The 16,360-nt window shown below is 44.0% G+C and overlaps 1 long non-coding RNA gene across 1 annotated transcript; it reads left to right on the top strand.

The window, feature by feature from the left end:
• Nucleotides 1-4,041: 4,041 nt before the first annotated feature.
• On the top strand, nt 4,042-5,670 carry LOC142492011 (uncharacterized). Its single transcript, XR_012800660.1, has 3 exons — nt 4,042-4,153; nt 5,216-5,374; nt 5,461-5,670. It is a non-coding gene; the product is annotated as an uncharacterized LOC142492011 (long non-coding RNA).
• Nucleotides 5,671-16,360: the final 10,690 nt, after the last annotated feature.

Raw genomic sequence — 16,360 nt, 5'->3', positions numbered from 1 at the left:
CTGGCCTGGCAACACTTCATACCACACTCTGGACACGCTCCCTTTGCTGCGGGTGCGTGTATTACCACTTCCCCCTTCAGCTCAGGGGACGGGTCTGGTCTGCGGGCAGCACCGGCGTAACATTATGTCAAGCCCACAAGACGCAGACAAGACCGAACTTCAACAGTTTTTCTCCAATCTGCTTCAGCAAAACCAGGCCATGGCGGATCAAATTGTGGCACTTACACGCCAAGTCGCAGTACTCTCAGACCGAGTACCGACCGCAACCTCGCCAGATGTAAGCCCCCACTCCGCAAGCGCAGTTAGCATCTCCAATGTAAGGATTCCTCCCCCCAAGCCTTTTGCAGGTGAACCGCAAGAATGTAGGGGTTTCCTAAACCAGTGTGAGGTACAGTTTGAAATGGCCCCCCATCTCTACAATACTGGTCGCAAGAAGGTAGCTTACATTTATAACCTCCTCACTGGCAGCGCCCTAGCTTGGGCTTCCCTGGTTTGGGAGCGACATTCTGATCTTACCCAAGATTACCGGCATTTAAAGCAGAGTTCCAACAAGTATTCGATTCCCCCGCTCGTCGGGAAATGGCATCTGTTTCTCTTCTCCAGATCACTCAGGGACGGTGAATGGTGACACAGTATGCTGTGGAATTCCGGACTCTAGCAGCCGAGACTAACTGGGGACAAGAGGCTCTCATCTCCGTATTCTGGCAAGGCCTGGCAGATCCCATCAAGGATGAACTCTCTCGCCAATCCAGGCCGGATCAATTGGAGGTCCTCATTGATTTGGCCGTCCGAGTGGATCAACGTATCCAGGTACGCCGCTCAGAGCGTCAGCGCACTCGCTTCCATAACTTTCAGGTTCCGTTCTCCAGTACTCCCAGCAGCACTCCTGCTCCCCCAAGTGCTACCACACCTCTTTGTCCTGCACTGGAGTTGCCAGAGCCAATGCAATTGGGGGTACAACGCATCCGCACACCGATACGGCAGTTCTGCCACGCCGGGGGATTGTGTTTCTACTGCGGATCCATGGATCATCTGGTTCGGGAGTGTCCACTGCGTCCGGGAAACGGGATCACCCAGTGAGTACTGAGGGGCTCTCTCTGGGTGAAATGTCTCCACGTCCCCTTCATAAAGGTGAACTCCCTAAGAAACTTACATTTCCAGTCTCCCTTTCAGGAGATAAGTTCCAGACTTCTACCGTCGCTTTCATTGACTCAGGAGCTGGAGGAAACTTCGTGGACCTTGAATTCGCCAGGTTAAAGTGCATACCGCTCGTGAGGAAGAAGGTTCCCATTGCACTCGTCGGTATCGATGGACGTCCTCTTACCCCGGCCCTCATCTCCTTAGAGACAGCCCCCTTGCTTCTGTCCTCACATCTGCACAAGGAGATCTTAGTTCTCGATGCCATTCACGCTCCTGGGATACCCATCACCCTTGGTCTTCCTTGGCTACAGCTTAACAATCCTCTCATTGACTGGACTTCCTCTGCTCCCATCTCCTGGAGGCCGAGGTCAGGCGAGACTCATCAACTGCTGGCCAATACCTCTGTTCCCGAAGTTATTCTACCTTCTGTTTACCATCAATTCCGGGACGTTTTCAATAAGGTACAGTCAGACCTTTTGCCGCCACACAGGACTTACGATTGTCCGATTGATCTGGTTCCAGGTTAATCCCTACCCAAGTCCAAGACCTACCCCTTGTCGTTACCAGAATCTCACGCTATGGATAAATATATCCAGGAGAATCTCAATAAAGGCTTTATTCGTCTCTCCAATTCCAAGGGGCTGGGTTTTTCTTCATCAAGAAAAAGGACGGGTCGTTGAGGCCTTGCATCGATTACAGGGGTTTGAACCACATAACTATCAAAAATCGTTACCCCCTTCCCCTCATTACCGAACTGTTCGATAAATTACAGGGGGCCAAGATTTTTTCCAAGTTGGATCTACGTGGTGCCTATAACCTGGTGCGCATCAGAAAGGGGGATGAATGGAAAACGGCCTTCAACATGCGTAGTGGACACTACGAGTATCTTGTAATGCCTTTCGGCTTATGTAATGCTCCCGCTGTCTTCCAGGATTTCATCAACGACGTCTTTCGTAAGGTACTCAATATTTTTGTTATAGTATACTTGGATGATATCCTGATTTTTTTCCAAAGATCTCCAGGACCATATACGCCACACCTCCTACGTCCTTTCCCGTCTCTGTGAACACCATTTGTACGCCAAACTGGAGAAGTGCACCTTTCATCAGGTATCTACTCCATTTCTGGGGTACATCATTTCCGATGAGGGGTTTATGATGGACTCCGGTAAACTTCAAGCAGTTACTGAATGGCCAAGACCCAATTCTCTCAAAGCCATACAACGTTTTTTAGGGCTCGCTAATTACTATCGTAAGTTTATACAGAGTTTTTCTACCATTGCAGCACCCCTCACTGCGCTCACCAAAAAAGGAGCTGATCCTTCTGCTTTGTCATCCGAGGCCATCTCCGCTTTTGAGACACTCAAGGAAGCTTTTATATCTGCACCTATTCTCCGTCATCCCAACATTGAACTTCCCTCCGTCCTGGAAGTCGACGCTTCTGATTGCGGCTCTGGAGCCGTTCTTTCTCAGAGACCCATGCCTCAAGATAAGTTACATCCCTGTGCATATTTTTCCAAGAAATTCACATCCGCCGAGAGGAACTATGACGTGGGTAACAGGGAACTTCTGGCCATGAAGATGGCTCTTCAAGAGTGGAGACACCTGCTGGAGGAGTCAAAAGAGCTGTTTACTATTCTCACGGACCACAAGAACCTTCTTTACATAGAACACAAATTCTTCTGGTGGAGGGGTTGCGCTTGGTGATAGAAGGTGGTCGAAGGTCTCATTCATCACATCCATGCCACCCTCCTGCTCTGGCGTCGGGGATACAGGGACATGAACACCGAGCAAATTATGTATCCCCGCTATGTCAGTCTCTATCTTCTCCATCCGTCGATTCATCTTCTCCATCCGTTGATCCATCTTCTGCATCCGTTGATCCATATTTAGCATCCGTTGATCCATATTTAGCATGGTCTCCAGAAGCAGATCTATTTTTGCCAGCACAATAGAGTTCCCGGGGATATCCACACTTATCCCATTCAGCATCCGGTCTAACGAGCTGCTTCTTTTGCATGGCGTGCTGTGGACATCTGGGTGGATGGGTGCTACGGAGGATGAGATGGGGGTTCCATGGAGAGAAGCGGCAGCGTCGTCGAAGAAAGGTGGAGGTGGTGACCTGTGTATATCCGGGAGAAGAGAAGCGGCAGCGTCGTTGAAGAAAGTGACCTCTGGATTTTCGTCTAAGCGCAAAGGAGAAAGTGACCCGTGAATTTCAGGGACACCAGCGGCAGCATCGTCGAAGAGCAGTAGAGAAGATGGGCTGAAGATATCCAGGAGAGCGGCGGCAGAATCGTTGAAGCGTATTGGAGGAAGTGGTCTGCGGGTTTGTTGGGTTGGCTGCCATTTGTTTTGCGTTGAGTGTACATCACCTTATTTCTTCTTGACATAATAAGGCTGACGTCTATTAAAACCCTTAGCCTTTGGGGTCAGCAGAAGGTTTTCTTTATTGGCCTTAGCCTGTCGCTTTGGCCTTGGCTTGGAAACTGCTGCTGCCTTTCGCTTTTTCTGTGTGATAGGCACGGCAGAGGCGAGTGGCTTCCGGCATCCGTAGAATCGAGATTGATCCATGGAAGCAGATGGCACAATGCAGTATCTGGACAAGGGCAAGTTCAGATAAAGATCATCGAGTGGTGGGCTATGCAAAGTGTGTAACCTTTTATGCATGGCGACGAGGTAGAGGTGTTGAAAGTGGGCGTACTCTAATGTGAGTCATTAACGTATAAATACACCATCCATTTTGTGGATTCACTGCACATTGAATACACATCGACTAAACATCGAATATACATTCTTGTGTTTGTATTTCTTTCTACTCGCAGCAATGCCTGTTAAAAAGATTTCAAAGGATCTCAGCATGCGAATTAAGGAGATGTACATGAGCGGACACCAAATTGCAGATATCCAACGCTGGTTAGCTACTTCTGGCCTCGTTGTGCCATCAACCACCGTGAGCTATCATGCACACGGAAAACCAGACAACGCACGAGGACACCAACGGTAACTAACGCGTAAGTATATTTATATAACTAAATTTATTTATTTTTTTATAAAATATTGTACTGTAGATCTACTAGTGTACTGTAATAGTGTACTGTAGATCTACTGTATCTAATTTTATAGTTATTTCGGTATATTTATATAACAACGGTATATGTATATTTTTTATATTGCTGCATATTAATAGAACAATATATTGTGTACTATCGATCTACAGTACTGTATCTAATTTTATAGTTATTTCGGTATATTTATATAACAACATTATATGTATATTTTTTTATATTGCTGCATCTTAATAGAACAATATATTGTGTACTGTCGATCTACTGTATCTAATTTTATAGTTATTTCGGTATATTTATATAACAACGGTATATGTATATTTCTTATATTGCTGCATATTAATAGAACACTATATTGTGTACTGTAGATCTACTGTATCTAATTTTATAGTTATTTCAGTATATTTATATAACAACGGTATATGTATATTTTTGAAGTGAAACTTCTTTAGTGGCACCTATTCTGATGGGGTAAAACGGGAGAGATGGGGGACAAATGTGAAACGGAAGTGACGGCAGGGCTTCCCCATCCCTCCCCCCCACACGCCTGCTGTGACATGCGGTGCCGGCGATAGCCGCCGGCGCCACTCCTAACGGCCGCCGTTAACCCCACACGTCCGCTGCCATGGGTGTACAAAGATGGCTGGCGCAGAGCTTCCGGTGCTGCGGGTGTGGGTGTAGTTAGATGGCGGAAGCCCCGCAAGTCCTCCGGCTGTGAGAGGAGGAGCCGCTGCTCAGCCTCTCTCCTCCCTAACTCCGCTTCCCCTTCCCTGTGTCCCGCTGACTGAGCGCCGCCGGGGCCGGAGGTGGAGAGCCGCCATTCCCCCCATACGTCCACACAGACATGGGAGGTTGAAGCGCATGCGCAGATTTGACCGCCGGGTCTCTCAGGCCAGGAAGCTATCTGCATCCGTTGATGCGAGGCAGCGCATGCGCAGAGTCGTCCGCCCCTCGTAGTGGCCTACTACACTGTAACTCACTGGATTGTTGTTTTTCTGTACATTGTAGGGAGACAACTCTTCTGGTCGACAAAATAAGTGAGAAGAATGATGAGAAGAGTGCATTAAGGGTCAAATACACTCTGCAAGAAAATCACAATCTCACTGTATCCGAGACCAGCATAAAGAAGATGAGACGCAGAATTGGATGGAAATATGGACGTGTGAGGTTAGTACTGGACAATACAGGAGGTAAAAGTGTTGTTTAAGAAACTGTACTGTACCTCTAAAACTAATTATTCCTTGTCATTACAGACCGTACCCCATGATAAGGGACGTTAACAAAATCAAAAGAGTGGTCCAGGCCCAGGCATGGATCTTCAGTGGGGAAACTTTCCAGGATTGCATCTTCACTGACGAGTCTACTGTATCGCTGGAGAAATTTGCCACCTTTGCATTCCACAAAAAAGGTTGCATATCTATGAAGCCGCGGCCAAAACACCCAGTGAAGATGCATGTGTGGGGTGCCATCTTTAGGCGTGGACCAGGATGCATTGTCATCTTTGAAGGTAAAATATAAAATATAATGTAGCCTTATGCATTGTACTGTATTAGTGTGCAGTTTTTTGAGCACTTTTCTTTTCTTGTTATAGGAATCATGGATAAAGCTTTCTTCCAAGACAAAATTGTGCCTGAGATTGTGGAATACATCACACGCGAGTTCCCGGGTGGTCACCGTTTCTACCAGGACAACGATCCGAAGCACACCGCGTCAACAGCGCATATCCTTGAGCGCGGTATCAACTGGGTGAAGACGCCAGCGGAGTAAGTGCGGTAACCGTGTCTCATTTTTTCCCCACTGTTTTTACTGTGTACTGTATCTCTTAAACTAAATGTCCTTTTTTTCCAATGACAGATCGCCAGACTTCAATCCGATCGAAATGGTCTGGCATCAGCTGAAGGACCATATCCGAAAAGTCGTGAAACCCTCCAAAAAGGATGAGTTGGCGAAAGGCATACTGAGTTTTTGGAACGATGTACTCACCGTGGAACGATGCAATAAATATATTTACCATATTGCGACTGTGTTGCCCATTGTGATCGCGCGTAATGAGCAAGCATCAGGAAGGTAGTATGGTATACTGAAGTAATGTACTGTAGTATTGTAAGTACAGTATGATATAGGTAAGTATGGCACAGATTTTTTCTTTCCTAGTAGTCAGAGTATACAGTAGTTCCAGTATAGACTAGTTTGATAGTATTACGGTAACTGCATACTGTAGTCCAATATGGAGTAGCTATACAGTACACAATGCCATAATACAGTATGCACCTACAGTACATTAACTGCTCAAATTACTTCTTTCCAGAGAGAGCAGCACCAGCCATCTGGTTACAAAGTATTTAACAGTAGTCAGAGAATACAGTAGTTCCAGTATGGACTTGTTTGACAGTGCTAACAGCGTACTGTAGTCCAATATGGAGTAGCTACAGTATACAGTACACAGTGCCATAATACAGTACAGTATGCACCTAACTGCTCAATTTATTTATTTCCAGAGAGAGCAGCACCAGCCATATGGTGCTGAACTATTTAACAGTAGTCACAGTATACAGTAGTTCCAGTATAGACTAGTTTAACAGTACTACACAGCACACAATGCCATAATACAGTATGCACATAACTGCACTAATTTTTTGTTTTCTTGTCTTTTCAGAAAAAAAGGATGGACTGGGAGAGAGGGGGGTTTCGTGTACAGTCTGTGAACTGTTTGTACAATTAAGTGTACAGTATCTAAACAGCAGTAATGATGTACACAAAACCTCTCCTCTCTCAATGAACTACTGTACTGTACACAGAATGAGGAAGAAGATAAAGACGGAAAAAATTATATTACTATATATATTATTATATATTATTATATATTATTAATTAATATTATTATCAATGTGCATTATTCATGATTATCCACCGGCCCTCAATTTCCATCTGACAGAAGAACTTAATAAAGACTGCATTATGTATTATTCATGATTATTTTTATATTTGTTTTTTTTGGTTCCTGATAAAATAAAATAAATATGTATTTACATTCTTGATAATCATAATCATTGACAACAACCCCCGCCCCCCACACCTACAGTACACCAAAGAAAATGAATGAATGACAAAACAACTTGAATCCGTTAATGGTTTTTTAACTCTCAATTCTCACAGTGCTGTGCAAATCAGATTTACATATCAAATTCGAGAAGGGATTTTTCCAAAGCGTTACCGTAAACAAAGCCTCAAAGGGTTGGAGGGGGGGGGGGTTGTGTGAGTCATGCGCAGTAATCAGCTAGCTCCCATCTCAAAGAGGATTACACACAGGCGCAGTAAGGTGACGCTCGGCTAGGGACGGATTAAGAACACAATGGCAAACTTCAGAAAATGAATGACTCTGTGGAGGTGTCTGTCGATAAGAGTTTCAAATCCTTGAGCAAGCCTTGTGTGTGCATGGGATAGGGGGCTACAGGGTACAGCTGCATGAAGTTCAAAGATAATGACATACTTTAATTTCAAAAGGCAGTTCATCATAATAATATGATCCCTACACTCCCAAATACAGTACGTAAAAAGCACACAAATCAACCATGTGCAGTCAAACGCACAGGGTTGCAGTCAAAAGCTACAGCACAGATTGAATATCATAATATCAAGATGGTTTTTGCAGGCTCGTGGAGAAAAAAAAACATTAAAAACTGAGGAGAATTTTTTTTTTTTTTTTTGGTCACTCACTCAAGCAAGCAGTGGTGGGTGAAGTTACAGGTGCATGCGCAGTAATCATCTGCTGTCAAGCAGGAATCTGATTGAAACCAGAAAGACACACGTTCAAAGGGATGGCGTGGGAGAGATGTACTGCACTGTAGATAAGATAAGAAGTTGAAATATCCTGCAGTGCAGCAAATTATCCTGTGTGTGTGCGGGGGCGAGCGAGGGGAGAGCGCTGCATATGCCGAAATGTGACAGTGTTACAGTACTGTACACACCTGTGCGTTTCAACAATTTTCAAATGAGACATGCAAATGCATGTATACTGTAAATATGCAAATTTACAATTACTGCGCACGCACACGCAGACTGTGTACTGACGTAGGTTGAACTGCTAAGGTATTAGACTTCCAAGACAACAGCTCGTGAACGCCCCCCTGAGTTTTTAGACGGCATTGCAGTATTGCAGACAGCAAGAATAAAATGCTAATATCACGAGCGCTAAAATAACGCAATTCACTCCGGACTAAAAAAAAAAACGCATCTGACCGAGATTATCAGAGCGCCGCGCATATAGCCGATTTAGGATAAAGGCGGCCGCCACTGTATCCTTATTCATCCTGATCCTAAACTGCCTTTCACCCTAGAAGTAGATGCATCAGACATCGGTGTTGGTGCTGTCCTTTCCCAGAGGAAGAATCCTCAATCCAGATTGCATCCCTTTGCATTTTTCTCCCAAAAAAATTCTTCCGCTGAGTGCAATTACGATATCGGGAATCGGGAACTCCTGGCTGTGAAATTAGCATTAGAAGAATGAAGACATTTTCTGGAGGGCACTGAGAATCCCATAACTATCTTAACAGATCATAAAAATCCGTTATACATTGAATGAGCACGTCGTCTTGGAGCCCGTCAAGCCAGATGGTCATTATTCTTTTCAAGATTCAATTTCATAATATCATATCTGCATGGAACAAAAAATTTCAAGGCTAACGCCCTTTCCCGACAATTCTCTTCGGATGATAAATCTGAGGACCAACAAAGGCCTATTCTCCCTGCTAAGTGTATTCTTATCTGCAACCACCTTCAACGTTCTCAAAGATATTGTACGACAACAAGATCACACCCCTGCAGATTTCAATATTCCCGAGGGTCGTCTGTATACTTCTCCTACACACCGCAGGAAAGTTCTCCAATGGAGTCACTCCTCCAGAGCCGCTGGTCACCCAGGTACCAGGAGAACTTTAGATCTGATTTCCAGAACTTTTTGGTGGCCCGGGATTCAGAAAGATGTCAAGGACTTCGTAGCCGCGTGCCCAACTTGTGCCAGGACTAAGACTCCCAGGAATCTTCCTTCAGGACTTCTCCAGCCCCTTCCTGTTGCCAACCGACCATGAACACACCTGTCCATGGATTTCATTGTGGATTTACCGGTATCCAAGGGCATGAATACGATCCTGGTGGTCGTGGATCGATTTTCTAAACAGTCCCACTTTATGCCTCTCAAAGGTCTTCCCAATTCTTCCAACCTTCCCGTGTATTCATCAGAGAGATCTTTCGACTTCACAGAGTACCCCTGGTTATCGTGTCTGATAGGGGTTCACAGTTTGTGTCTCGCTTTTGGCGTTCTTTTTAAATACAACTGGGCATTTCTCTACATTTCTCCTCCGGGTACCACACACAGACGAATGGTCAAACTGAAAGGACCAATCAGTCCCTAGAACAATACATAAGATGTTTTGTTTCAGATTCCCAAGATGACTGGTCAGAACTTTTGCCCTGGGCAGAATTCGCCCATAACAACGCACAAAGTGGATCTACTCTGGAATCCCCATTTTTTGTAAATTACGGGTTCCATCCTTCTACACTCCCTATCTCTGTATCTTCATCAGGGGTTTCCGCGGCAGACGACAGGATTAAAGCATTGCAAGATCTTTGGAAAAAGGTTCAGGCAAACATCAAGACAGCTACCAATAAGCAGAAGACCCAGGCTGATCGCCACCGTAGACCTGCTCAGGAATTCAAGATTGGCGACAAAGTTTGGCTCTCATCCAAGAACATCAGGCTGAAGGCACCGTCTATGAAGTTTGCAACCAGATTTCTCTGTCCTTTTTCTATCTCAGAAAGGATTAATCCCGTGGCGTATCGTCTCGCGTTACCTCCTTCTATGCGGATCCCATCCGTTTTTCACGTCTCATTGCTTAAGCAAGTGGTCCAGAATACTCACTCAGTTCATTCGCCTCCCACTTCGTCTCATATGGTACAAGGCCAACCTGAGTATGAAATACAATCCATTCTGGACTTAAAGTTCTCAAGAGGCTCATTACAGTATTTGGTACACTGGAAGGGTTACGGCCCAGAGGAAAGATCCTGGGTTCCTAATCATCATGGTCATGCTTCCAGGATAATCCGTAACTTCCATTCCAAATTTCCGGATAAGCCTTCATGGAGTCGCCCGGAGGTCGCTCCTAGAGGGGGGGTACTGTGAGGATTCGCCGTTCCAGCGTTCAGGGACCATCCCCTCACCTGGCTGTACGTTGTGGTCGCTCGTCTAGTCGCCCCGCTGATGCGCGCGGTAGGCTCTGTCCCCGCTCTGTTGTTAAACAACACCAGCATGGCAGTGATGCGCGTTCCAGGCTCCGCCACCGCTCTGATGTCTCAAGGAACCGGCCTGGGAGTATCACACACTCTAAGTCCCGCCGTCTGAACTCTGTGACACGTGCAGCCTGCAAGCAACCTCCTACCTGATCGGCTGCATCATTGGACAAACCTGTGAGTACCAGTAGCCTATGACGATTCACTTCCTGGTTCCACCCCTGCCTGTTATTGGAGTCTCCTTCCTTTTATATGGAAACAAAAGAAACAGCACACAACGCCAAACAGTGAAGCAAGTAATGCTATATATTAGTAATTACAGGGTAATAAATCTGCGTACATCAAAACAGTGGAATAGGTGCATTTAGTGTGTTTCACACAAGTTACCACTCAGCAACTGTTGTCAGAAGAGTCTGCAGCTTGCTTCTCTCAGCGGGGGCGCTACGTTGGTTCAGGAGCAGGATTAATGTCCAAAACCCCTCATCCAACAGTACATCGCTCCCAAGGGGATTTCCCTTTAAGGCAACCACGATCCGTTGCAGGTATTGGTGCTTGGTGGGACCGCTCGTGCTTCCAAGCCGTCTGGTGCAGCTCGTGTAGCTCAGCGAGCAGATCCACTGTACGGGGGTGAGACCTCAGCTCTGCAAGGGTACACTCGGCGTGCCACGTTGTCGCTCCGTCACGGGATACTGCGTGATGACGTCACAGTCTCCGCAGCAGCGAGGGAACCGGCAGGGAGGCAGTGAAAGTCTCTCAAAGTCTCTCAAAGTCTCTCATATGCCCAAAATTACCACCGGGAGTAATACTAGCAGGGTGAAGCCAATGGAGGCAATGGCAATATTAAGGCACTAGATAAAAATCATCCAACATGTTTCGTAGAATAAACTACTTCTTCAGGGAATAATTTGGCCATTACCCAGAGGCCTTAAGTACCTAACAAAGATGTCTCATTGGTCAAACAATTAAAAATGGACCAATCATCTAGACTAGGTAATGGTTAAAGTGATAGGGAAAATGAAATCATTACTTTTAAAACAACAACTTTATTAACTACATACATAATAAAAAGATTTTATAAACATATAAACTAAACCTAGCATAAATAATTAAAAACATGCTGGAATAAAAGAAACACAATATTAGTACTAAAATAGATAGTATCAATAAATACATATAAAAGATGCAACTAGAAGTAACAATATAAATACGTATAGACAATAGAACGGAGCAGGGAAAACAGAGATACATAGATCAGTGATATCCCTTGGGTTTAAGTGGAGAAGGGGGCTAGAAATTTTTTTTTAATAAAAATTCCTCTTAATAAAGTGCCCAGATGTCAACATCCTCATTTAACCCCTTAGGGGACATAGTATCTAACTTGTGTATCAAATATGTCTCCTTAGATGATAGTGTTTTAACTCTGTCCCCACCTCTTCTATTTACAGGAATAAACTGAATCCCCTTAAAAGTGAGACTGGACGGATCTTTGTTGTGGTGTAATAAAAAGTGTCTGGAAACACTGTGTTTTTCAAAACCATTTTTTATATTTCTGACGTGTTCCTGGATACGAACTTTAAGGCTGCGTTTGGTTCTGCCTACATACTGATATCCACACGCACATTCCAGTAAGTAAACAATGTGTGTAGATGTACATAAAATAAAGTCATCAATATTAAAAACTTCTTGTGTGTTTTTAGAATTAAATGTATGCTTGTCAGGATGTTGGTACTTACAAATACTACACTTACCACAAATATAATTGCCTTTTGGTTTAGGCCCTAACCAGTTCTTTTGTACTGTAGTGTTATTACTTAAAAAAACATCACTAGGTGCTAGCAAATTTTTAATGTTTTTGGCTCTCCTATAGATAAACCGTGGTTTAGTGTCTAGATGTGATCCCAATATGGGATCATTGCACAAAATACCCAGTGTTTATAAAAAAAACCTTTTCGATGTCCCTATGTACGGAATTATAATCTGTAAAGAAGGCCACATTTAAAATTTCATTTTTCATTATTGGGCCTATTTTATTTCTTGTCTTGGTTCTATTTTGAATTAACATATCTTTACGATCCATGTTACGTACCCTTATAATCTCTCTTTCGAGAAGTTCCTTAGGGTATCCCCTCTCTCTGAATCTCAAAAATAGTTTATTAGCCTGCTTGTCAAAAACCTCTATACTACTGCAGTTATGTCTGAGTCTGACAAATTGCCCTCCTGGAATATTTTTTATCTATGTACTTTTGTGATTACTATTCGCCATCAGCAAATTGTTAGTATCCACCTCCTTAAAGAAGGTTTCAGTCTCCACAGTGCCATCCGCTCTGGAAGTAAGTCTTAAATCCAGAAAATCTATCTGGGTGGCATCCACCTTATGTGTAAACTCAAGGTTGAAATCATTCCTATTCAGGTTATCTACAAATGCACTGGCCGATGCATAATCACCGTCCCACACACACAGGATGTCGTCTATGTAGCGTTTCCACACAACGACATTCCTGTGGTAGGGTTCCTCGGGCACAATGAACTGAGACTCCCACTTACCCACATACAGGTTTGCGAAACTGGGGGCAAACCTAGTACCCATTGCAGTTCCGCAAACCTGCAGGTAGAAAGTGGAAAGAAACAGAAAATAATTATGTTTCAATATGAAACTAATAGACTCGAGAATAAATTTCCTATTTAATGGGTGCATTGTGGGGTCTACTTCCAAAAAGGAGTTGACTGCATCCAACCCTTTCTGATGGGGTATATTTGTATAGAGGGATTTTATGCCACATGTAATCCATACATATGAACTCTTCCATTTGAAATCTTTAAATAAATTTAGAACTGCAGTAGAATCCTTCAAATAAGAGGTTAATTCACCAACATACGGTTGGAGAAAAAAATCCACGTATTGACTAAGATTGGCTGTCATAGATTGTATATCTGACACGATTGGGCGTCCGGGTGGATCCACCAAGGCCTTATGTATTTTCGGCAGGTGGTAAAATATGGGGATCCTTGGGAATTCAGAAAATAGGAAGGCGAACTCTGTTGTTGTGATGACGGATAGAGTGACTGCATTATCTAATAGCGCTTTTAGTTCCCTTAAAAACTCGGCTGTGGGGTCCTTCAATAATTTGACATAGGACGATGTGTCGTTAAGAAGCCTTAAAGCTTCTTTTTCATAATCACACCTATTTTGGACAACTACGCCACCACCTTTGTCCGCCTGCCTTATAATTAGGCTTGCATCATCCTTCAATGTTTTAAGGGCTAGGGACTCGCTTACACTGAGGTTATGTTTAATGTTACCTGACTTAAAATTACGTGATAAAATGTTAAAATCATTGATGACCATATTAAAAAATGTATCAATATGATGACCCTTGGAATGTGCGGGATAGAACTTAGATTGGGTTTTAAATTCAGTATGTCTAATTTCTATTTCTTTATCAGAATTACTTGCAGCAACCATAGCAGCCTTACCAGGAATAAGGTCCATATCTTGTTTCAGAAAATGTCTCTTTAGGGTAATATTGCGAGTGAACTTGTGTAGATCTTTGAACAACTGGAAGGAGCTTGGTCCACAGGTTTTGGAAAAACTCAAACCCCTTCCAAGTATGCTCAATTGATCCTTACTTAAAACTGTGGAGGAGAGATTAAAAACCCCTTTGTTTGCTAGGTTGTTCTTTCCCAAGAGTACTCTCTTCTTTTGTGCTCTGGTCCCTCCTCGTGTTCCTCATCTGATGTAACCCTTTTCTTCCTTTTCTCTTGGGGGTATTCTATATATCTTTCACTGTTATTACCTTCCTTTCTAGTCTTGTTCTTACAGTATCAAGTCTAAAAAAGAAGGTGAATCTGTAGTGGGTTCAGGTCTAACCGGGCGTTTGGGTGAATATTTAGGGAAGTTCCTGGGTGAGTATCTAGATGTTCTCGCATGGGGGTCTTTGTGCTCATATTCATAATTTCTATGCTGTCCCTGTGGCCTTGAGCCATACCTAAAGCCCTCAATGTAGTTTTTCCCTTTATAATTGGGATTGCGATACCCATTACCATGGTTAGAGCGTGAGCGATCTCTATCTGATCGATCATTTTTATTGGTTCTGCTCTCTCTCTTCTGTTCGTAGGTGTGGTAATTTTCTTGTCTGTTCTTTGAATGTATAGACCCCCCTCTTTCTTTTTTATGGGGGATATACTCATCGCCTACTACCCTTCCTCTATCTTTTTTAGCCCAGTCCCTCTGTCTTCCTTGCTGGTAATCTAATTTGTCTCTTAAAAATTTATTGTGTTTCGTTTTTAAAAGTTCATCTTCTTCATACTCTAATTTAACTTTTAAATCATGCTCAATCTCCGAGCAATCAGTTTCTATCACTATCGGTTCTAATGCTTTAATTGCTTTCAAAATCTCCTTTTCTAAGTCTTTGATCTCACGGTTCCTTTCATATATTATTAACCTAATGAGATCATTAGAACACTCGTCCTGTATTCTGTTCCACTCCTGCATAAATTTAGGGTTATCCTTACCGAAGGTAGGGCTTTTTGAAAACCTGAGACCTCTTGGTATTCTACCCACATCCAAATAACTTTGTAGGGTTTTGGTCTCAAGCCAATGTTTACCCTCGGTAAGTAATAGCCGTTCTAATATTTTAAATTGTTCTTTAGCTGTTAAATTGATTGGTTCATTGGGCTGACCATGTACACTACCGACACACTTTATCACACTGCGGCCAGATCCGCAAGCCGGGAGATTTCCCGGCTTGCTAGTGGCCGCCCCTCGGCGTGCCGAGCGTCATAGACGCGCGGTCACGTGTCTTCGGGAGCGTGCGCCCCCTGCACGCGCGTCCAGGGGCTCCCCGAGGGAGCCCTGGTGTCCCGCGATCGCGGGACAGCGGCAGGGGGTTCCGGGGGACCCGGCGGACCCGGCAGCGGTAGGGAGAGCGCCCCGATCGGAGGGCGCTCTTCCGCTGCTTCGGCGCGCGCCCGTCACTCTCGGGCGCGCGCCAGGCTACTGCTGCGGCCAAGAAAGGGCAAATGCTCGAATAAACTTGGCCGCAGCAGTAACACTTCGTCTGTAAAGAGGAGTTTAAAGTGTTCCTCCCTTTCTACACAAGTTCACTCGCAATATTACCCTAAAGAGACATTTTCTGAAACAAGATATGGACCTTATTCCTGGTAAGGCTGCTATGGTTGCTGCAAGTAATTCTGATAAAGAAATAGAAATTAGACATACTGAATTTAAAACCCAATCTAAGTTCTATCCCGCACATTCCAAGGGTCATCATATTGATACATTTTTTAATATGGTCATCAATGATTTTAACATTTTATCACGTAATTTTAAGTCAGGTAACATTAAACATAACCTCAGTGTAAGCGAGTCCCTAGCCCTTAAAACATTGAAGGATGATGCAAGCCTAATTATAAGGCAGGCGGACAAAGGTGGTGGCGTAGTAGTCCAAAATAGGTGTGATTATGAAAAAGAAGCTTTAAGGCTTCTTAACGACACATCGTCCTATGTCAAATTATTGAAGGACCCCACAGCCGAGTTTTTAAGGGAACTAAAAGCGCTATTAGATAATGCAGTCACTCTATCCGTCATCACTACAACAGAGTTCGCCTTCCTATTTTCTGAATTCCCAAGGATCCCCATATTTTACCACCTGCCGAAAATACATAGGTTTGCCCCCAGTTTCGCAAACCTGTATGTGGGTAAGTGGGAGTCTCAGTTCATTGTGCCCGAGGAACCCTACCACAGGAATGTCGTTGTGTGGAAACGCTACATAGACGACATCCTGTGTGTGTGGGACGGTGATTATGCATCGGCCAGTGCATTTGTAGATAACCTGAATAGGAATGATTTCAACCTTGAATTTACACATA

This window comes from Ascaphus truei, chromosome 4, assembly GCF_040206685.1.
Source record: "Ascaphus truei isolate aAscTru1 chromosome 4, aAscTru1.hap1, whole genome shotgun sequence".
Taxonomy (NCBI): Eukaryota; Metazoa; Chordata; class Amphibia; order Anura; family Ascaphidae; genus Ascaphus; species Ascaphus truei.
This window is presented reverse-complemented; position numbering and strand designations above follow the sequence as displayed.